General features: G+C 48.9%; 1 protein-coding gene across 1 annotated transcript in view; it reads left to right on the forward strand.

Moving 5' to 3' along the window:
* Window positions 1-9090: 9090 nt before the first annotated feature.
* Window positions 9091-23987, forward strand: part of GOLGA7B (golgin A7 family member B) — a 36212-nt gene continuing 21315 nt past the window's right edge. Inside the window, exon 1 of the mRNA XM_019953166.2 lies at window positions 9091-9296. The gene's annotated coding sequence lies outside the window, so the exon portion shown is untranslated. The remainder of the gene's footprint in view (window positions 9297-23987) is intronic.

A 23987-nucleotide genomic window follows, 5' to 3' on the forward strand; every position in this document is an offset into this window, starting at 1 on the left:
TTTAAACTTTGTTGTTGGAGTGAAATTTATACAAAGTCCACAAATATTTAAATGTACTGTGTAGTGCATGTGCTTTTCTGTATGCGCACCTTGGTGTCAGCACCATCCAGATCAAGATACCGAACACTTCCCACCCCCTCCCCGTCAGTATCCACCCTACCTGCTCCCCACCTGCTGCTCCAGCAACCCAGCTGACCCTCACATCACTGAGTAACTGTTCTTGAACTTCCTATGTAGTGGCATTGTGTACCCTGGACCCCACGTAGTTCCTACGATAACTTCACTTCTGTTTTCCTTTTTCTAATCAGTTTTAGGCAGCTGTCAGCCACTCTTCCTGATGGGCGGAGCGCTTCCCTTTTGGCACGTCACCCGTGACAATGTGGTTTCATCTCTTGAGAGCCCTCAGACGTGCCTCCTTGGTCAGGGGCTGTCCAGGACGCGTGGATGCCTCCAGGGGCCTCCTGATGGACCTTTCCTCCCTCTTCCTTTTCCCCAGGGGCAGCTGTGAGGCTGTGCCCACTCTTGCCTTTGCTCTCAGAGGAGCTGGGCATGGGCCCTGGGCAAAGATTTCTGAGCAATGGCCCAAAGTGGGGACAAGCTGGGGGCTCTATGAAGTAGGGCCCGGAGGGCTGGGTCCACGTATTGGCAGGAGGCAGGAGAGGCTGGGGGCTTTAGGGGGGACCCAAGACAGGTCTACACTACAGGGGATGTGCATGGGACATCGGGGATGCTGGAAGTGGCCACTACCAGGCGTGCCTGAGTTAGACATCAGCCTTGGCCTCCTCTGCGAGGGAGTGGGGGTGGGGCTCTCAGAAGGCCCCGCTACTGTTGCTTGGCAAGCCTGGCCTTAGGTGTGGTAGGGCAAGCAGTCCCCTTGCACCTGCTGGCCCCATCATGCCTTCACTTATTTTCCCATGTAACAGCATCTGCTGGAACACCCTGCGTGTGCCAGGCAGTGAGCTGGCACCAAGGGCATAAGGATGAACAGAAAGTCTCTCAACCCAAGGAGCTCACTGTCCAGACCAGCTGCAAATGGATGGCCCCTTTGCATCCAGATTTGGCCCTCAGATGTGCTTGCTTTGGCCCCCATGGTTTGAAAATTGGAAACTGTCCATAACAATTGGATTTCTGGCTTCTTTTGACAAGCCAGAAGGCCTGATAACCATGGCTCGCCTTCCTGCAGCGAGTGTGCTAAGTGGCTGCTCCCCACGCACCCTTCCAGGTGGCACACTCGTGCCTGTTCCCTGCACCACCTCTCCTTACAGCACTGCGCCTGGTCCTCTGCTCAGGACTTCCCTGCCTGGTCCCATAGACATTAGGCTGATTTCGATGGGGAGAATTAGTGCAGGCCTCCTAGAGGAGGCAGTGGGTCTTGATCTCCTGTTAGAGTGTATCCCCCTCTAAGTCTTCTTTTTCTCCTACTCCTCAGGGTGAGTGAGTTCATCAGATACTTTCTGGGAAAGGATGTGTAGCGTGTGTTAGGGGGTGGGGACATGAGAGGGAGATGAGATGCTGAGGTGTTGGCACTAAGACCCACGTACGTGGTTCTAAAGGATGGACCATCTGTATCAGAATTACCAAGAGGTGCTGCTTCAAAACGTGGACCTACTGAGCAGAAGCTGGAGGAAAATTCTCCAGGTGATTGTTGTGCATGCTAAGTCGCATCAGTCACGTCCAACTCTTTGCAACTGTATGGACTGTAGCCCGCCAGGTTCCTCTGTCCATGGCATTCTCCAGGCAAGAATACTAGAGTGGATTGCTGTGCCCTTCTCCAGGGGATCTTCTCCACCCAGGGGTTGAACCCACGTATCTTACGTACCCTGCGTTGGAGGGAGAGTTCTTTACCACTAGTGCCACCTGGGAACTGTGCCCCACCCACCCCAGGTAATTGTTGAGGTTGCTCAAATTTGAGAACTGCAAGGAAGAGGAGGCTGTGGCTTAGAGAGTAGTAGGGTCAGACAAATTGTGTTTTCTAGGGCACAGCTGGGAACCCCACTTCACCGTCCAGCTCCGATGGAGTTTATTCTGGACACCCTCACTCCTTCTTGGCACAGCTGAGGCCCCCACCAGGCTAAAGGCATGAGGAACATCTCCAGCTTTCCTGCCTCTGCCCCTACACCTGGAAGAAAGGTCATGCTGGCTTTTGCTGTGCCTTGTCATTTCCCTGACTCTTTGAACTGTCAGCTGGGCAGGGGGCCGGCTCTAGGGAGACGGACAGTGGCTGGTTGGCAGGTAAGGGACACCTTGTTTCCCCTTCATCTTCTCAGCCAGGTGGCCTGACAGGTGCTGGGCTCTGGCCAGGGGGCTGGAACCATAGCTCTGTGCAGGAAAGGAGGAGGATTTGGCGATGTGTTCAAAGAGAGATGCTTCCTTGAGTTGGGGGAGGGTAGGGGGGGTCCCTGGACTACCTTTCCCTTTGGAGCCTTCAGCTGTGGGGGTGGGAGGTGTAGGCTGGGGTGGCCAGGGTGGGGCTAGGCTGCGGGGAGGGAGTAAGGAGACCTCGTTCTTGGGTCTCACAAGTGGAGGGTGGTGCCCCCAAGAGTAAGTGCCTCCCTAAGAGTGAGGTGTCTAGGGAACAACATGTAAGAAGAGGCCACCCTGCTCTTGCAGGAGCCTGAGAATGGGAGCTCCTTAAATGTTGTCTCACGCACCTTCCCCTGGCCCCTGTCCTCCAGTCCTGCTCACTGCACCCCAGGAAGCCCCTGAGACGTGCCTGAATCACGGGAGAGGGAGGGAGAGTACAGCATCAAGAGCGTTCTTGTCTCTCGGACAAGGGTACCCATTCTCAATGTTGACTGTACATTGCAAACCCCAGTTATCTTTATAGAATCCTGATGTCTGGTCCTCAGAGATTCTGATATAATTGATTTTGGGTGCAGCCTGCTCTTAAGGTTTTTAAAGTCTCCCCAGGGGAATCTCATGTGCAGTGAAGTGCGAGAAGCTCTAATCTAGATGGTACAGGGTGGGTGCTGTTTACTGGTTTTCCTTTCATGGGTTTTCTTTGTGAGTAACAGACCACCAGTCTTGACACAGACCTCTAAGGGTAATACAAGAACATTTAGAACAAAGCGGATGGAATATGAGGAGACTAGAAAGAAAACCCAGTTCCCAGTCCATGCCAGATACATCATGTTTGTATTTAACAATCAACCCTGGGAGGTCGATATTCTCAGGCTCAGTTTACAAATGAGGAACCCGAGTCTCGGCTGTGTTAACCACTCGCCCGGGTCCCACTGCTGTGGGCTGGCAGTACCATGAATGGAATGGATATGTGACAGGCAGCTGGCAGGAAGGGAAGGCAGTGTTGCTGCTTTCAGACTCGTTTCTCAAAGCATTTCTGGGGTTGGCTTGAGGTGGGGTGAGGCGAGGGCTTGGGAAAGGACTGATTCCCCAGCTCTTCTCTGTCTCAGCGGAGGAGTGCTGGCTCTTCTGGTTTCTTCTCTCCCATCAGAGTCTGAGCAGAGTCTGGTCAGAGCCAGGCATTCCATGTGATTTTAAAGGAAGATTCCTCTCTCCCAGTCCCTCTTCTTTAAGCCAAATAGATCCCTGGAGCTAAAGTCAACAGGATGATAAAAAGAGGGGACCAGCCCCCCCTTCTTGTCTCCAGATCAACATACACACACACACACACACACACACACATTAACACATACACACATATAAGAGTTGCTGTAATTCCACCAATTAGGTCTTTGGGTTCAACAGAAAATATGGAAGGATAATGGGGGACTGTTCAGCCAGTCACATTGTACTGTGGATCACTGAGTGACTGTGGGGAGCCAGTCCCAGCATCCTTGGCAGACAGATGGTAAACACACAGGAACAGGGCCTGGAGGCCTCTGAAGATGCAGAGGGAGCATTTAAGGTGAAGCTTGGAAGATGCTGAAAGTTGCTATTTAACGGGTAACTCTATGCAAAATAATCATCACGTTGGCTTCTAAAGCCGGTGGCAGTGCTGTGAGCAGCTTTTCTGCAGCGGTGGCAAACTCTGCTGTCCTCTGCTCTCCTCTCCTGTCAGCTCTTCCTGCTTTCTCAGGAGCAGGGAAGCGGGGTGGAGAATGCCAGGCTGGGTGGCCAGAGATCTGACTGGATCCCCACCGGGCCCCTTAGTGGCTGCTTCACCTTGGACAGAGGCTTAGCACCTGAGTCCTGGTGTCTTCATAGACACACTGAGGACTTTTTTCCATCTGAGATGGAGTAACAGGGATTGAATTTGCCCTTTTGTCTGAAACAAAGAACAAACAGACCCAATACATGAAATGATGGTTTTCAAGATACTGGACATTAAGCCACAACGTCCAGTGACCCCAGTGAGCTCAGTGATTCTCAGTTTACCGGCTTGTGAGAGTTTCTGTGTCACAGCCCAGGGTAGGGGAAGGATGTCAGGAGGGGAGAGATGGAAATATACTATTCTAACTCCTTGTGCAGTGGTATGAGATCACTTGAAGGTAGGCTGTGGTAAGGTCAAGATGTATCCTATAAACGATAAAGCAGCCACTCAAATAGCAAGGGCTTAGAGTTAGTAAGCTAGCAGAGGAGTTAAAATAGAATCATCAAAAATATCCAATCTGAAAGAAGATGGACAAAGGGAGTGAAAAATAGATGAAACCAATAAAGAACAAATAGCAAGATGATAGACTCAAGTCTAACCGTATGAATAATCACATTAAATGCAAACGATCTAAACATTGTTTAGAGATTGTTGTTTATTTTGGATATTAATCTCTTACCAGATACATGATTTACAAATATATTCTCCTAACCCATGGGCTGCATTTTCATTTTGCTGATTATTTCCAATAAACACACTTTAAATATAAAGACATAAATATGCTCAATGGAAAAGGATGGAGAAAGATGTACCATGCTGACACTAGTGGAAAGAAAGCAGGAATGGCTGGCTATGTTAATATCAAAGTAGATTTCAGAATGAAGAGTATTACCTGGGTGATCGGTATCTTATAATGACTAAACAAACGAAAATCTACATTGATAATACAGGAAACTGTGATCCTTGCCTCACTGTTTCTGGTAAGAACCAAGTGGGATGATATCTGGCAAAATGCGTTGTGCATGGTAAAACATGCAGGTATCACTGGACCTTAATTATTAGAAATTGGACTATCTGAATCCTCATAAAGAGCACAGCGGATGTGCTGAAACTATTTGATTCTCAAGGGGAAAAAGGAAATACCACACAGCGGCTCCGAGGCGGGCAGTGCAGTGGGAGCAGGAGCAGCTGGGGGCAGAAACATCAGTGCAGTGGTGCCTGGACCAGCACTTCTTAGACCTGAGTCTGTGGCAGCTACTGGAGCCCATGGTAACAAGGGGCTTTCTTCAGCTGCAGGAGAGACAGAGCCAGACTAAGCCTCAGTCCCACCAACCCCAGCAGCTTTGGTAACGCCAACAGACGCTTGGCTAAAAAGAAAAGTAAGATGTCGAGCAGTTGCTGTGCTAAATCCTTTTTAAGCCTTTTCTCATTTGTGACTCTTATTTGGTTGACCCTGATATCATCATCTCCATTTAACATTTAAGGAAGTGGAAGCACAACATCGCAGGGCTGTTAAACCATGGATCAAAGTTTGGACCCATGCAGGCTAGACCAGAGCCCAAGTCTCAAACACGACCCTAGCCATGTGGTGATTGCAGCCATGAAATTAAAAGATGCTCACTCCTTGGAAGGAAAGTTATGACCAACCTAGACAGCATATTAAAAAGCAGAGACATTACTTTGCCAACAAAGGTCCATCTCATCAAGGCTATGGTTTTTCCAGTAGTCATGTATGCATGTGAGACTTGGACTACAAAGAAAGCTGAGCGCCAAAGAATTGATGCTTTTGAACTGTGGTGTTGGAGTAGACTAAAGTCCCTTGGACTGCAAGGAGATCCAACCAGTCCATCCTAAAGGAGATCAGTCCTGGGTGTTCATTGGGAGGACTGATGTTGAAGCTGAAACTTCAATTCTTTGATGCAAAGAACTGACTCATTTGAAAAGACCCTGATGCCAGGAAAGATTGAGGGCAGGAGGAGAAGGGGACGACAGAGGATGAGATGGTTGGATGGCATCACCGACTCGATGTACATGGGTTTGGGTGGACTCTGGGAGTTGGCGATAGACAGGGAGGCCTGGTGTGCTGTGGTTTATGGGGTCACAAAGAGTTGGACACGACTGAGCAATAGAACTGAACTGAACTGAAGCCATGAGGTGAGGCTTGGGGAAGGCCTAAGTCGGCCAGAGGGTTCTTCTAGACTTTGAGGAATAGAAGGAGGGCGTAGAGGTAGGACAAGCCCCTCCACCTTCCACTCCAGGCAGGGCATCCTGCACCTCCCTCATCCTCTCTCTTCCGCCTTCCCATTCTCCTCCCCTGGGTCAGCAGTGAGGAGTGGGAACCAGCCAGCAGGAGGGAGCAGCTCTCAGCAGCAGTGGTGAGGGGCTCCCTGGGGAGCTACTCCAGGCTTCACTAACTGCCTCCTCAGTGCCCAGTCTTTGAACTCAAGGGGTTTCAGTCCTGCTCCCAAGTCACACAGAATCTTGGTCTCCTTATCTAAAGAATGGGATAAAAGTATTGACATTGTGATTGTCAGGAGGCTCTGTGAGAGTGAGGCAGCGCTGAGGAAGGTGCTGCCCTGAGACACAGAGTTGCTGCTTGTCTCTTCTCTCCCCCTGCCACGTCACCCGGACCCTGCTCTCCCCTCTTTCACTCAGCAATACCTGTTCTCCCCTTAGACCCTCTCAGTCTCTTCCTGGCCTTAGAGCCTGTGGCTCTGCCCTGCCGTGGGGCAGAAAGAAGCATTCTCCTTCAGATCTTCAAAGGTGCTGCTGGTGGTGAGGGGCAGGGACTGGGGTGGGGAAGATATCAGGGCTGAGTGAGACCGAGTATTTTTAGTGTTTCATTGGTCTTTGTTTTTTTAAGTAAGGGGAAATTCATAACACAACCAATTTAAAGCATACAGTTCAGGGGCGTTTAGTGCATCGCAGAGTTGTGCAGCCGTCATCTTTCTCTAGTTTCATAACTTGTTCCTCACCCTGGAAGCGCTCTTGCACCTTAGGTAACCACCTCCCATCTCCTCCCTCCCGCATCCCGTGTCAACCACAAATCTGCGCTCTGTTTCTCTGGATTTGCACGCTCTAGTTATTTCATTCCTTAGTGTCTGGCTGCGTTCACTTAACAGTCTTTTTTTTTTGGCTCTGCTGGGTCTTCATTGCTCTGCATGGGCTTTCTCTAGTTGTGGTGAATGAAGGCTACTCTTCATTGCCGTGCTTGGACTTCTCATTGCAGCGGTTTCTCTTGTTGCAGAGCACTGGCTCTAGGTGTTCGGGCTTCAATAGGTGTAGCATTTGGGCTCAGAAGTTGCAGTTCTCGGGCCCTAGAGCTTGGGCTCAGTAGTTGTGGTGCACGGGCTTAGTTGCTCCGGGGCATGTGGAATCCTCCCAGACCAGGGATCAAACCTGTGTCTCTTGCATTGGCAGGCAGATTACCATCTACTGCTCCACCAGGCAGGTCCAACATAACGTTTTAACATTACAACATAAAGTTGTGGAGTGAATCAGTACTTAACCCCTTTTTATGGCTGAATAATATCCCATTGTTGCTTTTGAATTGTGGTGCTGGAGAAGACTCTTGACAGTCCTTTGGACTGCAAGGAGATGATACCAGTCAATCCTAATGGAAATCAACTCTGAATAATCATTGGAAGGACTGATGTTGAAGCGGAAGCTCCAGTACTCTGGCCACCGGATACGAAGAGCCGACTCATTGGGAAAAGACCCCGATGCTGGTGAAGATAGAAGGCAGGAGGAGAAGGGGATGACAGAGGATGAGAGGGCTAGATAGCATCACTGACTCAATGGACATGAATTTGAGAAAACTTTTTGAGACAGTGAAGGACAGGGAAGCCTGATGTGCTGCAGTCCATGGGGTCACAAAGAGCTGGATACAACCTAGCAACTGAACAGCAACGGTGTTCCATTGTACGGATGGAAGTTTGTCCATTGATGACATGTTTGCATTCTTCCCACCTTTTGGCTGTTGTGGATAGTACTGTCACGAACATTGGTGAGCAAGTATTTTCTTGAATACCTGTTTTACATTATTTTGAGCACATACCAAGGAGTGGAATCACTGGGTTTTATGGTAACTCTATGTTTAACTTTTGAGAAACTGCCAAACTTTTCATAGCAGCTGCATGTCTCTTTGGCTTTAAGATTATATTATTCTAAATGCAAAAGTGATACAACACTATAGAGAATTTGGAAGTTATTTATTGAGCAATTTAAAGACGTTTTTAAGTAATTCAAATTATAAAAAAAATTTTAAGAAAAATATATCCTTATTATAATTCAAATAATTTCCAGAAGAAAAAAAAAGTTTTTTCTGTTCACCCCCATCTTACTCCTTTCCCTCTGGCTGACCACGGTTAACCCTTTGGTTTGTATCCTTCCAAATGTTTTCAAGGCATTTATATAGACTTTGAATTTTCTTTTTTATATAAACATGTCATACTGTCTGTATGCTCCTGCTTTGAAATCTTTCTATTAGTTTCTTGTAAATTTTGATTGCTCCAGCGACTGTCTTGGTGCCAGGCTGAGGGTCCCTGAGACACACCTTGTCCTGTTTTAAAAAAGTCTGGGCCTCAGGTGTGCAAAGCTGTCCTTGGGTGGCTGGATGATGAATATATTATACATTTCCTTTTGCTAACTCCATTTACAAATTTTTTTAAAGGAATATGAATTGCTTTTATAATAAGAAAAATAAAGTAGGGAAGAAAGATGGAGGGCCTGAAGGCCCTGGGCACAGCTTGTATCTTAATTTAGCACTTATTTCATTCCTCTCTCTTGCATAATGAGTTGTTTATGTGTTCGCCTCCCTTGAGGGCGGACAGCGCTTATTCATCTGTTGCCATCCCCTTTCCCTCAGAGTGTGCCAGGCACACAAGTGGCCCCTCCAGGGTTGTGGCTGAGGCCGCAGAGAAGAGGGTGGGTTCCAAAGACCCTCTGTGTCCTCAGCTCAGGGTCATAAAGGTCATGCATTCTCGGGGGTCAGGCCCTGGCTGATCACGCTCTCTGCGGGGGTACGTGGGCCAGCCTCACGGGAAGCTGGGTGTAAGGCAGGGGCAGTTATTTATGGCAGCCCCGGCCAGGGTACCCATGGCAGGCAGCACCCAACTGAGGAAGTAATTAGAGTGCTGCCAGGCGCAGGAAGCAGGGAGAGGGTTGGCGGCTCGGGCTCCCTTTCCAGAGTTATAAATAGCCGGTCTGTTGGCGGAGGTGGAGAGACTTACACACAGGAATGGAGGTGGGACAGCTAGCGCCTGGGGCCGCGGGGGTGGGAGCTGTCTTTGTGGGCTTGTCTGTCTGTTAGTCTGGTTTGGGAAGGGGCAGAGGGTGTCTCACTGGCTGGACAGGGGCATGTGGTCTGTGCCAGGAGGGTCCCTGGCTGAGGCCCTCCTCCCCCCACCCAGGGTTCCCCATCTGTCCCCATAAGACTAGCCTATCAGGGTTCATGTTCCTGCTGGGGGGCTCAGACCACTAGCAGGGGCGTCATGACAGATCCCTGCTGGCCCCAGCTTCTAGCCACAGCCTTCCTGTGAGGAGTTGTTAAGGTTCTGGGTGGGATTCCAGAGCCCGGGATGTTTATAGCAGTTCCGGGGGAGCGGTTCTCTGCTGGTGCTGGGCAGCTCTGTGCCTGACTCATCCCAAAACACTTTATAAATAACCTGGAGGGGAGGAGGGAGGTGGGTGTCCACCCCCATGCCCCCCACACTCTGTGAGCAGGTGGCAGGCACTGAGGGGCCAGGCTTCCTACATGTCCGGGTAGAGAAGCCCCCACTATAGTCAGGAGCCAGGGTCAGGGGTGCTGGGAGACGGGGTTGTCAACCTCTGGAGATGATTCTGGGGCCCCAGAGGGCTTTCTGCTCAGCCATGATGTTAGCACCCCCGTCTTCTGTGAGGTGCATTGGGGGAGGTTCTGGCTGGGCAAAGGGAGCTAATATGGGCTAAACTCGCTGGGAGATCCAGGACGGGTCACTCCCCTCCGTGAGTCTCAGAACCCTCTGGTAAAATGAGAGGGTTGAGCTAGATGAGTGCTAAGGTCCTGTCCAGCAGTTGCATTAAAAAAATATTTTTTTTTTGGTAAATTGGAAGATAACTGCTTTATAATGTTGTGGTGGTTTCTGCCATATGACAATGTGGATCAGCCGTAAGTATACATATGTCCCCTCCCTCTTGAACCTCCTTCCCACCTCCCACCCCATCCCACTTCTCTAGGCTGTCACGGAGCACCAAGTTGAGCTCCCTGAGTCATACAGCAAATTCCCACTGGCGATCTCTTTTATACATTACGGTAATGTGCATGTCTCAGCGCTACTCCCTTGGTTGTCGCAGTCTCTCCTTCCCAAGCTGTGTCCACAAGTCTCTTCTCTATGGCAGCAGTTACACTTTTGATTCCATGTCTGACATGTTGTAGGTGTGAATGGGTGGTTAGACATTCCTGTATCACAAGATGTGTGTGTGGGGACCTGGGAGACAGGAGGAGTGGCAGTGACCCCACCTGGAGCCCCATGTGCTGGACAAGGAGACTCTCACTATTCTGGGTGGGTGGACACTGGGAGCCTCTGGGGCCAGGGGGAGAGCTCTGAAAGGTGTGTTCAGACAGAGCCTGATTATTGTCCCTGAGGGAGAAGAGACATTTGACTTGTGTCACCACAGAAGGCTGACTAGGACCTGGGAGGCTGATTTCAGCTCTATGTATCCTGTGCTCTTCCTGCTAGAACCTTTCTGACTTGTGAGGTGGTGAGCTCCCTGTCCCTGAATGAAGGCTCTTCTGTAAGGATGCGGAGGAAGGGATTCCATATGGAGTGAAGGGCTGTAGTTCAGTAGTTCCCCACGTGGCCAGGAAGCTGGATCCATGAAGAGTCTGTTAGTAATACATTCCCCCGGTCTCCACCCCACTGCACCACCCACACTCAGTGGGACTCCCAGGGGTCTCAGCCATGTGGTCCCCACGTCCGCCCTACCGTTCTGTGATGCTATGGTGCTAACCTCAGAAGGTTGAAGCTAAATATATCCCAGCCCCCTACCCTAAATGTATCATGCCGCATAGGTTTGGAGCACTATCCAACCACCGACATAGTGACAATAGGTGAAGGTCAAGAGCAATCTCAGGAGACCATGAATGTGATCTCAATCAATGGACTTGACCGCACTGCAGAACCTGCACAAATGGCCTTGAAGAAACAAATGTCAAAAATCATGCTTTGGGGGATTAAAGTGCCAAAAGGGGTTCTGGGGCCTTTTGAGGGAAACAGAACAGGAGGCCTTCAACAGGACACTCTGCACTGTCCGCGGCTTCAGGTTAAGCCCAGTCCTGACCAGACGGAGCCTGGTGCATCAGGGAGCACGTGGCGACAGGCAAATCCACAGCTCTGATCAGACTCCTTACTCCTCCTCACTTGCTGTGTGACTTTGAGCTTGTCCATTATCCTCTCTAGGCCTCTCATTTGTAAAGTGAGGGGCTTGGACTTTCAAGTCCTCCCCAACTTGATGTCTCCTCCAAAGACTAGGAGCTGGCTATTTGTTAACTTTTGGTGTCAACCATTATTATGACCAGTTTTGTTGCTGTGGAATCCCTCCTTCTGACTTCCCAAATGATTCCTGCCCTCTCCTTGTTAATTTCCCAGGGTCTGCTGGAAGTGTGGCTGGTTTGGCTGACCAGGTAGGAAGGCCTTGCAGGAACAGAGCAGGAAAGTTGATGCGGAGGGAAGGGGTGAACAGGTCGGTGTGCTCAGGCAGTGAGGACCAACTTGGGGACCAAGCCTGGTAGGGGCTCTGAGATGAGGGATCAGGGCTAGGGAAGCCACCAGGAAGCCAAATACTCCACCTCAGAGCTCAAGTTGCAGCCAGAAGGGGGATTCCTAATTCATTACTATGAAAGCCCCAAAGAGTTTGAGACCTCCTAAGAGTACAGTGACCAAGTATTAATGTATAGGAGGCTTCTGAAGACAGACCTGAGTTAGGGATGGGGTGGCAAGGGGGCATTCATTCATCACCAGAGGACACACCTGGCATTGCATCACTCTGTATCCAGCTCTCACACAACCCGTCTGAGAAAGTATCATTTGCCATGGCTTACAGGTACAATAGCAAGGCCCAGCTTAGATGTGCTCTCAGATGCACAGCTGGTGAGAGGCAGAGTAGGCTTTGAACTCAGGTCTGGCTGATTCTAAAGCACACAGGGCTCCCTCTACCTTGTGTACCTCCTCCTCTGTAAGGAGTGTTGTTCTCCTAAAGCCCAAGATCATGCCTGTATCTCCCCAAGGTCGGGAGTACATGCAAGTGAGCTGCTATGAAGGAAATGTGAGTTAGAATAAAATTGCCCGGGAGAAATCCAAAATATCCTAGGATCACCCAATACAGTGTCTGTAACTTTTGAAGTTGAGGCCTACCTGGTTGCAGGATGGATTGTCGGGGTTGTGGAGGCAAAGGAGCGCTGGCCCCTGGCAATGAGCTCACATGTTGCCCGGGAGGCCAGCTGCAAGGCTGTTACAACACCTGCGCTTCTGGGGAGGAGGGTAAACGGCTGTGCTGCAGGTAATCAGGGAGGCAGTGCTGGAGTCGTCTCTCAGAGGAGGAGCTGGAATTTATGCAGTTAGAAGTGGGAGAAGAGAGTTCTAGGCAGCTGGAAGAGCATGTGAAAGACGCTCAGAGGCCTGGAAGGGTGTCTGGAGTTGGGGAAACTGGGAACAACTCTGTGGGGTTGGAGATGGGGGTAGGTAAGCAGCGAAGGGTATGAGAGACAGGGTTGGACAGGTGAGCAGGGCCAGTCTGGGGAGGGCATATGTCTGACTTTCTGACTTCGGCTGAACCAGTCTCCTCAGATATAAAATGGGAAAATTAAGGCCTTTTCTTTGTACAGGGCTGTCATGAGATTTAAGCTGGATAATGAAAATAAGGGCTTCCCTTGTGGCTCAGCTGGTAAAGAACCTGCCTGCAATATGGGAGACCTGCGTTCGATCCCTGGGTTGGGAAGATCCCCTGGAGAAGGGAAGGGCTACCCACTCCAGTATTCTGGTCTGGAGAATTCCATGGACTGTATAGTCCATGGGTTCGCAAAGAGTCAGACACAATGAAAATAAAATGGTGGTACTGGGCCAGACACAGGTTCAATAAGTGGTGTTACTATTGTGGTGGTTGTTGCTGCTGCTGGTGGTAATAATAATAACAGCTGGCTTTACTAGTTCCCCTTTGGTCTATTCTTAACACAGTGGCAAGAGTAATTCTGTTAAAATGTGGCAGATCTTGTCCCTGCTCTGCTCACAAGACTCAGGGGCTCCCTCAAAGCCACAGTCCTTGTACTGGTCTTCCAGCCCCTACATGATCTAACCTCCCCCTAACCTCTCCATGTGTCCATCACTTGTTTGAACCACACTGGCCTCTTTGATATGCCTTGAACATGCCAGGTTACTCCTGTCCCAGGGCCTTTGCATTTGCTGCTTCCTTTTCACTAGAATCTTCCTCCTCAGATCCCCATGGGGCTCACTCCCTCGCCTCCTCCAGGTCTTGGCTCAAGTGTCACCTCCTTAGTGAGGTCTTTGGCTAAGCTGTCTGAAGTCACAAACTGCCTCCCCTCACCCACGCTGGCATGCCTCATCTCCCTTCCCTCCCTCATATCCCATCTCTGTGTTTATCGCCTTCTAACATACTGTGCATTTGTATTTCTTGTTCGTCACTCTCATTAGAATACATGGGCTTCCCTGGTGGCTTAGACGGTAAAGAATCCGCCTGAAATGCAGGAGACCTGGGTTCAATCCCTGGGTTGGGAAGATCCCCTGGAGAAGGGAATGGCTACCCACTTCAGTATTCTTGCCTGGAAAACCCCATGGACAGAGGGGCCTGGCAGGCTACAGCCCATGGGGTTGCAAACAGTTGGACACAACTGAGTGACTAATAGCTTCACTTTGATTTCACTTAGAAAATATGGCCCATGAGGGCAGGGCTTTTTGTCTGTTTTGTGCCCAGTGTCTAGCCTGGAAATGGTACTTGTTCATATGTGTTATTTTTATATTATCATCTCTGGAGCATGGAGAGTGGGTTGGGGCAACCTCCCCCTGCTGGATGTGGCCAGCCCCTGACTGGAACCTCCAAGCTCACCTTGCTTCTTTGGAAAGATGTTTCCTCCAGGCCTTCCTATCTCTTCAACAGGAGCCACGGAACTGCAGGCTTCTAACTGACAGGCTCATCCTCTCTGCAGGCTTCCCTGCTTATTTTAAAACACAGCCCCCTCCACTTGCTCTGGGGCTCCCTCTCTGCCAGGAAACTCAATGAGCATGGGGGTGGGTAGATGGCTCATTTCAGAGGAATTTCCCTGGTTCCCCAAGCAGCCTAGTGCCTGGGAGCCCAGGAGCCTGTGTGGCCTGATTTAGATCCTGGGAGCAGGGCTCCAGCTGCAGCCCTCCCATTCAGCTGGAACCGCATTTGGAGGCGTCTGCAAACCTTCCGCCCTGGTGCATTCCCCCTTCTTCTAGACTACTGGCCTGAGTCCAAGCCTGGGAGGAAGGTACCATGGTCACTCCGTCACTCCACTGGGCTCGGCTCCTTTCCTTTAGGAGCACTGGCTGGAGCCACCCCGTGGGTCTCTAAGACCCCTCCCCTTCCTACAGCCTATGTCCCATTTGCTCATGGCCTGTTGGAACAGCTGACATTTCCGTTTTATCATATTATCATGTCTCCGCTGAGACTTTGGGGAGATACGATACTTTAATTCCCAGTGTGGCTAATGGAATCGCAGGCTGGCAGGGGCGGGATTCTGGAATAGGCTGGCTTTTAGTCTCTGAATTCCCACTAGGGGAGTGGAGACTCTGGAAAGAGGACAGATGGGTTGGAATCCGGACTGTTCATTAGCTGTGTCACTTTGGGCAAGTTGCTGGCCAATCAGGAAAATGACTGCAGTAAAGGTACCACTTCCTCATTGGGCAGCTGTGAGGACTGAGCCGGATGATGTACAGAAGGCCCTTGGCTCAGGCTGAATGAGGCCTCAACAATGGGAGGCTGCTGCTGCTCCAGGATGCTGGCTCTGTGTTTCTCCTGCAGAATGCTGAGCCTCCGGCAGTGCGCAGCCATCCTAGGCCTGTCCGAAGCACTGTGGGAATCAGTTGGTCTCCTGGAACCTGTCCTGGGCATGAGGCAAGGGCTTCCCCGAGGTGAGGGCTCCCCACCCACCCCCTACCCCCCTGAGACCTGGATTCTATCCAGCTTTGGATCTGGATGCAGAACTGGGGTCACGAGGGCGGAGTGGAACACTTCTGCCTGGTCCTTCCAGCTTTCTCTTTCTGCCCGACCACAGGGCCCCTGAGGAGGTACCCCTGAGGGAATCCCTGCTCAGGTATTGGGGAGATTCTTCTGACAGTGACTTCAAGTTCACGGAAATGTCTGGAGGATTCCAATTTCCTGCTGTGTTGTATGTAAAATGACTCTAATGAGGGAGAAAAATCTAGACTTATTCGAGCAGCTGTAAGACAGGAGAATTTACATATCTCAGGTGTCAGGCCTAGGTGAGCCCTTAGGGTCACGAGGCCCACCCTCCTTTTTTAAATGATGAAGAGCCTGAGGTCCAGAGAAGGACTCTGAGCTGTCAGAAGTCAAGCAGCTGGTAAGACATGGAGCTGGGACTCAAAGCTGGGCTTCCTGACTCCTCATCCAATGCTCTCTCCACTGCACCCCACCAGCCAGGACACTGGGGCTGGAATCCAGTCTCTGACCACAGAGCCTGTGCGAGTAACCAGGACTCCACACTGCCATCAGATGGCCTCTTCCCTCTCTGACACCTGGCCCCAGCCTTCTATAATGAGGCTGTCATGCTTGCAGAGGCTCCTGGGCTTGGCTTAAGATGGGCTTAGGCTGTTCGGGTGGCACCCCATTCCTTTCATTGAGAAAATACTGCCCAACTGCAGAGATTTCACTGGGAGGAAAGGGTTCCTGCCACTGAGCCTAAAATCCCCAGGGATTCCTTTGATTCCATTTCACATAACCACACTCTCTCATGTCACCAGCATCCCTTCTTCTCCCTTCTAGGGCTTCACACCCTTAGAGTCTCACAGGCAGTAATCCTGTTCCTCTTAGTTTGGCAAAACCCAGAATGTGGGTCTTTTCATGTTATAATCAGTCCATTTCCTCTGTTTCTGCATTGTTTCAGATACTTCATCTCTGAACATTTTCCAATTTCAGCATATCTTTCCGGAATGGTGGATGCCAAGAACCCAAGGCCACAATCGGGAAAGATCTCCTTAGAAACAGATAGAGGAAGGGAGGGTCCCCACTGGGCAGAATTGTGCTCAAGCTTCCAGTAACCTGGCCATCTGGAAGGTCCTCTCTCCTTCCTTTCTGGAAACTCAGGGCTGCCCAGGTACCAGTCTGAAGGCAGAGGGGATTCCCCAAATGCCCTCCTGGGCATAGAGGATGGACGGAGCCATCCATGTGACTCTGTCTCCATGTCTTCTCTCATGGCCTCCTTTCATCACCCTGGTCCAGCTTTTTATTCATTCAATAGGCATTTATTAAGTCCCTGCCACATACCAGGCCTAGGGCTAGGCACTGGGAATACTATGGTAAAAGAGAGGCATATCGTCCCTACGCTCGAGAAGCCCATCTTCTAGGGCTCGGGAGTAACGGTAAACAAGCAAAGCAATACACCTGTGAACAGGTGAAGTGCAAGGAGGCCAAGCACAGAGTCCAGGGGAGGAGAGTACAAGGGGCCATCTGGAGTGGGTGGCCTAGGAGGCTTCTGAGCAGTGTCATTAAAGCTGAGACCCAAAGGTGGGAAGGACTCTCCTAGGGAAAGATGTGGGAAGGTGTTTCTGGGAGAGGGGACAGGATGTGCAAGAGACTCAGCTGAGAGGAGGGATGGATGGATGGTCCGTGTAGTGTGAGCTAAGGTTGGAGGCAGCCCAGATCTGGAGGGGTCTGTTCATTGTCACAGGTGTCTGGCTTTCTCACGGACTCGCTGTGTGTCCTGAGCATGTAACTTAGCTTAGTTAAACCTCTGCTCCTCTTGGATGGGATGGAACTAGTAACTCCCCTGTACAAGCCTCTTGGAGGCCTCAATGAGACCATGGAAAACCCCAGGGCCCAGCACAGGCCGGCCTTCCACATGGGGAGCAATTCTTATTCCTCTTTCCACCCCTACTTCCTCAAGGAAAAACATTTGAACCCCTTGGCTCTTTTCCCATCCAACCCCTGTCCTCAATCCCATCTCTTCTTAAATGTGGGGCTTTCCCCATTCCAGCTGACACTCAGACAGAACTCGTCAGACTTGCGTGGTAACAAACCCAGTGTCTGAGCTCTGCGTGTTCTAAACAGTAACCTGGTGAGAGGGACTTCTGCCCTCACTGTGGGCTGGCACGCATGCCTTCATTTCCCCCTGATTCTCTCTTCTTTCTCATCTTTAGATTGTTTTAATTAGTCAGCAGCTACAAAGAGAATATTTCTGGAGTATGTATAAAGTATAAAGAATAAGGGGCTTCCCAGGAGATGCGAGGGGTAAAGAACTCGCCTGCCAGTGCAGGAGACGTAGAGATGCGGGTTCAATCCCTGGTTGGAGAAGATTCCCCTGGAGAAGGAAATGACAACCCCCTCCAGTATTCTTGCCTGGAGAATCCCATGGACAGAGGAGCCTGGCGGGCTACGGTCCATAGGGTCGCAAAGAGTCAGGCGCGACTGAGGTGAGTCAGCATGCACACATAAAGCATAAGAGCACAGTGAATGCCACTCAATTTAAGAATGAGAGTGCTGCCTTCCCATATGGAATCCGTGTGCAGTTCCCTTCTTTTCCCTGGAGCTAACCCACCTTCTGGAATTTTGTGTATACATATTTTTTCTTTTCTCTTCTTAATAGTTTTCAGCTTATGTTTATAGACCTGAGTAATGTTTTAGTTTTTGCATGTTTTGAAACTTTATATAAATGGAACGACACTGTGTATTCTTCTGCCATGTGCCTTTTTAATTCCACACTATTTTCCTAAAATTCGTGCATGCTGTTACTACTAGATAGGATCGCATTGTAGGAATAGAGCATGACTTGATTATTCATTTTCTGGCCTAAAGATAGTTGGGTTGTTTTCAGGTTTTTTCTTTTTTTTAATTTCATAACCAGGGCTGTTATAAATGCTCCTGTTCATAACTGAATACACACCCACAAGGTATACATCTAGGAGTGGGTTTGCTGGAATTATATGGGATCACACTAAATTATTTTCCAATTAGGTAGAACATAATACAGAAGTGTTGTTACTCCACAGCTATTCTGCCTGCTTCATAATCGTTGTAATTTTCGGTCATCTAGAGGGTAGAATCTCTCTGTGTTCCTTCTTGATTTTCTGGTGTCTTCACCAATGTGGCTATATTGGCTTTCCTCTTCAGAATCTGTTTCTATGCCCACCTATATTCTTCTTGCCTATAGCAGAGGACACGAGCTTTCTCCTCTCTCAAGACTGGTCCTTTTCTGTCTCCTTTATGATCCCACTCCTTCTGTCTTTCCTCTTATCTTCAGCATCCCTCTATTTATGATTTCCAGATTTTAAAAATTAGTAGTGTGGCAGACATGTTGGTCACAGACCCAAGTTCCTCATGATTTTCTACCTCTTCTTGCAGCCTTCCTCCTCCTATAGAGTCTGAAAATGCCAGAAACTTTCCTGGCTTCCCTTGCAGCTACAAATGGCTATATGACTCAGTCTGGCCAATGAGACATAAGGGGACGTCTGGTAGGAGGCTTATGGGAAATATTTTTTGAACATTTATTTCTCTGGGAAAGGGAAGTAGGCTCTCTATCTTCTTTCTTGGCATGGATGTTTATATATAAGAACATGATGTTTGGGGCTGAGGCAGCCGTCTTGCAACTAGAAGGCAGTAAGTCTGAGGATGAGAAACCAGTGTGCTTAGGATGTTGTTGAGACGGGATGGACAAAGCCGGGGCTCTTAGGGACTTGGCTGGACCTCTGAGCTAATCCTGGTGCTCCCATACTCCAAACTTCTTGTTATGTTAATTTAGTGTTGTTTTTTTTTTTTGACCAAACTATGTTAGTAAAATCATCTTTTTGCAACTCAAACATTCTGACTGACAGGGTTGTCTTTGTATGGATGTTTTCTCTTGCCTTTTTTTTTTTTTTCTATTTTGTTGACTAACTTCTTTTGTGCTCCTCCAGATTACATTCTAAAGATTCAGGAATGTAATTCCTGACACTCCAGTTGCTCTTGAACTTCCTATAATACTTGACACTGTTCATCTATCCTTTGGAGAACTTTGCCTCCTTGGGCTTCTGTGATGCTTCAGAGTCTGGGGTCTCTATCTACCTTCCTCTCTGTCTTTTTTTCCTGGAGGTCCCACTGGGATTCTTGCCTTCCTTCTCTTCCTCTTGCACTGACTCCTCACCATGAACTGCCCTTATTGAACACTTGCTACATCAGATCAGATCAGATCAGTCGCTCAGTCATGTCCAACTCTTTGCGACCCCATGAATCGCAGCACGCCAGGCCTCCCTGTCCATCACCAACTCCCGGAGTTCACTCAGACTCATGTCCATCGAGTCAGCGATGCCATCCAGCCATCTCATCCTCTGTCATCCCCTTCTCCTCCTGCCCCCAATCCCTCCCAGCATCAGGGTCTTTTCCAATGAATCAACTCTTTGCATGAGGTGGCCAAAGTACTGGAGTTTCAGCTTTAGCATCATTCCTTCCAAAGAAATCCCAGGGCTGATCTCCTTCAGAATGGACTGGTTGGATCTCCTTGCAGTCCAAGGGACTCTCAAGAGTCTTCTCCAACACCACAGTTCAAAAGCATCAATTCTTCGGCGCTCAGCCTTCTTCACAGTCCAACTCTCACATCCATACATGACCACAGGAAAAACCATAGCCTTGACTAGATGAACCTTTGTTGGCAAAGTAATGTCTCTGCTTTTGAATATGCTATCTAGGTTTGTCATAACTTTCCTTCCAAGGAGTAAGCATCTTTTAATTTCATGGCTGCAGTCACCATCTGTAGTGACTTTGGAGCCCAGAAAAAGAAAGTCTGACACTGTTTCCACTGTTTCCCCATCTATTGCCCATGAAGTGGTGGGACCGGATGCCATGATAGGAGCCAAATTTGGCTCTTTCCAGTGGTCATTTTATTTACTGCTTAGTTATTATTATCCCCACATCACATATATGGAACCTAGGATTTGAGAGGTTAATTAACTTGCCCAGGGCTATCCTGAGTAGCTCAGCCAGTAAAGAATCCACCTGCAATGCAGGAGACCCTGGTTCGATTCCTGGGTCGGGAACATTCCCAGGAGAAAGGATAGCTACCCACTCCAGAATTTTGGGGCTTTCCTGGTGGCTCAGAGAGTAAAGAATCCACCTGTGACGCAAGAGACCTAGGTTCGATCCTTGGGTTGGGAAGATCTCCTGGAGGAGGGCATGGCAACCCACTCCAGCATTCTTGCCTGCAGATCCCCATGGACCGAGGAGCCTGGAGGGCCAAAATCTATGGGGTTGCAAAGAGTTGGACACGACTGAGCGACTAAGCACAAGGCTATCCAGTTAGTAGATGACATTATCTTCTACTTTAATTGTACCATCTTGCCCAAGGCTAGACAAACAGTCCCTTTCTCATAGCTCTCTGTATTTCCTCTCCCAAGGTAAAGTGACCCATTCTTATAGCATCAACTGTACTTTTATAGAGAGACCTCTTCCTTGGTGGCTCAGATGGTAAAGATTCTGCCTGCAATGTGGGAGACCCAGGTTTGATCCCTGGGTCGGGAAGATCCCCTGAAGAAGGGAATGGCAACCCACTCCAGTACTCTTGCCTGGAGATCTCCATGGACAGAAGAACCTGGTGGGCTACAGTCCATGGGGTTGCACAGAGTCGACATGGTTGAGTGACTGAAGTCCTATAGGCTTGTACTATCTCTTTTGTTCTAAAAAATCACTGAAGCTTCTCCTATCCTTTACATCTGGCATGTATAGAGTTACCTAATATGCCTTTGTGAATTTCCGACCATGGCATATCCCAGCCACAGAGATGGACGGATGTCTTGCATCCTCTCTGTCTCTTCCCTTCCTCATCTCATGTATTCAGCCAGAAGCAGCAGCTGATAATGACTGCATTTAAAATGTTTCTTGAATCTGTCCCTTTGCCCTCATTCCTGGGCAGTGGCCCATGCCCCCTAGTCTAGCACAATAGTTTCCTCCTTGCTCTTCCTGCTTCAGCCCCTCCCTTCTCATCCGTCCCCAGGATGCTCCCAGATGACCCATCCGGTACGCTGCTTTCCTTGTGTCCCTCACTGTTCTGGATCCCTCGTTGAACCCCCACTGCCTCGCTTTAATGGCTCTTCACTGTCTGGCTCCAGTCTTGTTTCTCTGCAGAGTAGTTCAAATCAGCCAGAGTGGTTTGCTCTTTCACATGTACCTCCCCCTTCCTTAACTTCCAGCAGCACATTTGTCCAACCCTGCCTGACCTCCTCTTGTAAGTGTCAAACGCCACATCTTTCCAAAACCACCTCCATCCCTTGGGGCAGGGTAAGACTTCAGTCACCAGACCCTAGGATCTCTCCCTCCCTCCTTTGAGATTTCCCAAAACACTCATTGTCTGAATATGTCACCAGGGCACCTGACAGTTGCCCACTGTGTCATGGTGCCTAAGCTGGGTTTCCCAAAATCAAGACGGTAAAGTCCGTTGTGACTGGAACCATGCTTCTCCTTGCTGAGGCTCAAGGTTAGGGAACTGAATGGAGCCATGCCCTTTCTTGTAAATCAGTCCATCTCCTGTACAAACATTAATTGAGCATCTACTATGTTCTAGGTACTATTCTGAACACTAAGAGTGCATCTGAGGAGACAAGTCCTTGCCCTCAAGGAACTTACGGTCTAATAAGAAAACAGATAAATACATTTTAGAAAGTATGAGTGTTTTGTAGGGCAAGTATAAGGTGCTCTTAATAGGGGCACCTTACCATGACTAAAGGTTTCCCAGTTGGCTCAAGTGGTAATGAATCCACCTGCCAATTCAGGTGACACTGGTTTGATCCCTGGGTCAGGAAGATCCCCTGGAGAAGGAAATGGCAACCCACTCCAGTGTTCTTGTCTGGGAAATCCCATGACCAGAGGAGCCTGGCAGACTATAGTCCGCAGAGTCACAAAAGAGTGGGACAGGACTTATTAACTAAACCACCGCCACCACAACTGTGGCTGAAATGCCAGGGAAGGCTTCTCTGAGACAGTAAATTTTATTTTTTACTTTAGTTTTTACAAGTCTCAATTTTTTATTATTGGGGGTTTCCCAGGTGGCATAGTTGGTAAAGAATCCTAGAATCAACAAAAAATAACATTTCAATAAATATAATCAGAACAAACAAAATGTAGGGGAAAAGAAAATAAAAACTATATTACCTAAGGAAGTAAATGTTAGTCTGGGGCCTGAAGAGATTTATCCAGGTGAAGAGGAGGGAAAGAACATACCAGGCAGAGTACATAAGAAGGCTCAGAAGTGACACAGAATGTAGCACATTTAAAGGACTTTTATTTGAAGATAAAAGTCACACATGGCTCTGGTTGGCATGGAGAGTGTAAAGGAGACAGGTCGGGGGAAGGGCTGGGAGGGATAAGCAGGGCCACGTGGGTTGGACCCCAGAGGAGCTGGGATGGATGGTGTGGCCTTGGTGAAGAGAGGGTGAGATTTGTTAGGGGAGGAAGCTACACATACAGGGCCATATCAGGGGGCATGGAAAGAGGACTAGATGACAGGCAGGGAATGGTGAACTGGCTGGCAGAACTCGGAAGACCACGGAAGCGTTCCAATCACTGGAACCTGCCCTGTGACCTAGCTGGTGGTCAGGAATTCCGAAAGCTCTGTAGAGTCTACCAGGCCAAGCATGGCATGATAAAAGCCATGAGAGAGGTGTGTATAAAGCCCTGTGTTGGAGCGAGGTGGTTCAAGAAAGGCTTCCTGGGTCTGATGGGCTTTGGAAGGGGACTCCTAGTGCTGGGTGGGTGGGCTCAGGACAGTATTCTCTTTCTTGCCAGCGTCCAGTGCTCAACCCATGATCTAATGGCCTCTGGCTCTGGGGCCCATGGTGGCCGTTATTTCTGGAGGAAGTACCCCTTCTATAGCAGGACCGCTCCTTGGGAGAACTGGGAGGGCAAAGACCACGTCCTCGACATTTATTTCCTACCCAGGCTCTACCAACCTCCGCAAATAGCTACTTTCTCTCCAAGGCAGTTGGATCAACTTGTCCAAACATGCGTAGCCAATAAGTGGGTCTGAATTGAGGTCTTTGTCTACTGTAGCACCTTTCCCACCATCCAAAATAATTTTGTTATAATCTACAAAATAAATTTTCATTTATATTTATTGCTTCCCAAAGAAGAAAGCAGATGTAAAATGATTGGTTCTAACACCATCTCACAGAAACTCTGCTTCTTTCTCTTCCCCTTATAGAGGATTTTGTTTAATTAATTCAAATTTGTTGTAAGACATTATAACACACATTTGGGATACATCAGTGAAATAGGAGCCAGGGTAAAGACTCTGCTCAAGCTTACAATTTAGCAGACAAGACAAACAGAAGACATAATGAGTAAGTTACATTGTTTGCTAGCAAAGGTGATGAATGCTACAGACAAAGAACAAGAAGGGGAACCAAACAGAGGTTTTTTATTCTCACAAGTCAATTTAACTTAGTGGGCAGGAGGATAGATAGAATGAGAAGCAAGGGAGGCAAGGAGCAGGGCTTCTGTTTTTTTTCCTGTTTTTAAAAAATATGGATGTAAGTATTTTTTTTTCTATTGAGGTATATGAGGTTGATTTATAATCTTATACTGATTTCAGGCGTATAACATAGTGACTCAAAAAATTTTAGATTATACCCCATTTAAAATTTTTATGAAATATTGGCTAATTCCTTGTGTTGTACAATATATCCTTGTAGCTTATTTATTTCATTTTTTTACAAGAAGACAA

Source organism: Bos indicus, chromosome 26 (genome assembly GCF_029378745.1).
Source record: "Bos indicus isolate NIAB-ARS_2022 breed Sahiwal x Tharparkar chromosome 26, NIAB-ARS_B.indTharparkar_mat_pri_1.0, whole genome shotgun sequence".
Taxonomy (NCBI): Eukaryota; Metazoa; Chordata; class Mammalia; order Artiodactyla; family Bovidae; genus Bos; species Bos indicus.